General features: G+C 30.3%; 1 long non-coding RNA gene across 1 annotated transcript; it reads right to left on the minus strand.

Moving 5' to 3' along the window:
• Positions 1–68: 68 nt before the first annotated feature.
• LOC117110852 lies at positions 69–656 on the minus strand. The gene is made up of 3 exons (XR_004445775.1): positions 590–656; positions 255–398; positions 69–166 (listed from the first exon to the last, which is right to left on the minus strand). It is a non-coding gene; the product is annotated as an uncharacterized LOC117110852 (long non-coding RNA).
• Between the last annotated feature and the right edge of the window lie 74 nt (positions 657–730).

A 730-nucleotide genomic window follows, 5' to 3' on the forward strand; every position in this document is an offset into this window, starting at 1 on the left:
TTATTAACGTGTGTACCTTAGCAAATGTTTCAAAAACTGGTGTGTGCTTCTTTTTTATTTTTTCTTAAGCTGTGTTTAGAATTTTTGCTGAGCTGATCGGGCATTCTTCTAGCTCATTTTTAAGGGCAGAGTTCATACCAGTCATCAATTTGTCAATGATGTTAATCTAAAAAATAAAAAAAAAATAATGAAACAAAAAAAAATTGTTTTCAATTACAAAAATAATGTAGTTATTGATACGGTACAGTACTTACCTTGCAGGCTTTGTGAACATGATTTCCAACGAAGCTTTTCCCATGATATTGTTGTCTTGGTATTTTATTAGCATGCAAAACATCATCCATACTTGTTGCCAAGGGGCCACTTGCGAATTTCAGCTCTTGATCTATATGATTTTCCTGGATTTGTTAAAAAAGGTGATGAAAAAAATACTAAAAGTTTACAAACAATATAATAGAGGGATGCCATTATTGTCATTATTATTATTATTATTGTTATTATTATTATTATTAATATTAAATAATAAGAAAACAATTTCTTGTTACTATTATACTGTATGTTATTATGTTAATAATATAATTTAGCTTACCAAGTCTTTCACCTTCTGTTCCTTTACAGCAATTTCGTAGCAGATGTCTGCTACTTTGTTGGACATTACATCACTGTTAGCAAGGATTGATAACGGGAGTTCATCCCGCATCTGCTCAATAGCGTCATTCAAGGATTTGAT

The sequence above is a fragment of the Anneissia japonica genome, unplaced genomic scaffold, assembly GCF_011630105.1.
Source record: "Anneissia japonica isolate Jap-2015-1 unplaced genomic scaffold, ASM1163010v1 scaffold128724_len718_cov212, whole genome shotgun sequence".
Taxonomy (NCBI): domain Eukaryota; kingdom Metazoa; phylum Echinodermata; class Crinoidea; order Comatulida; family Comatulidae; genus Anneissia; species Anneissia japonica.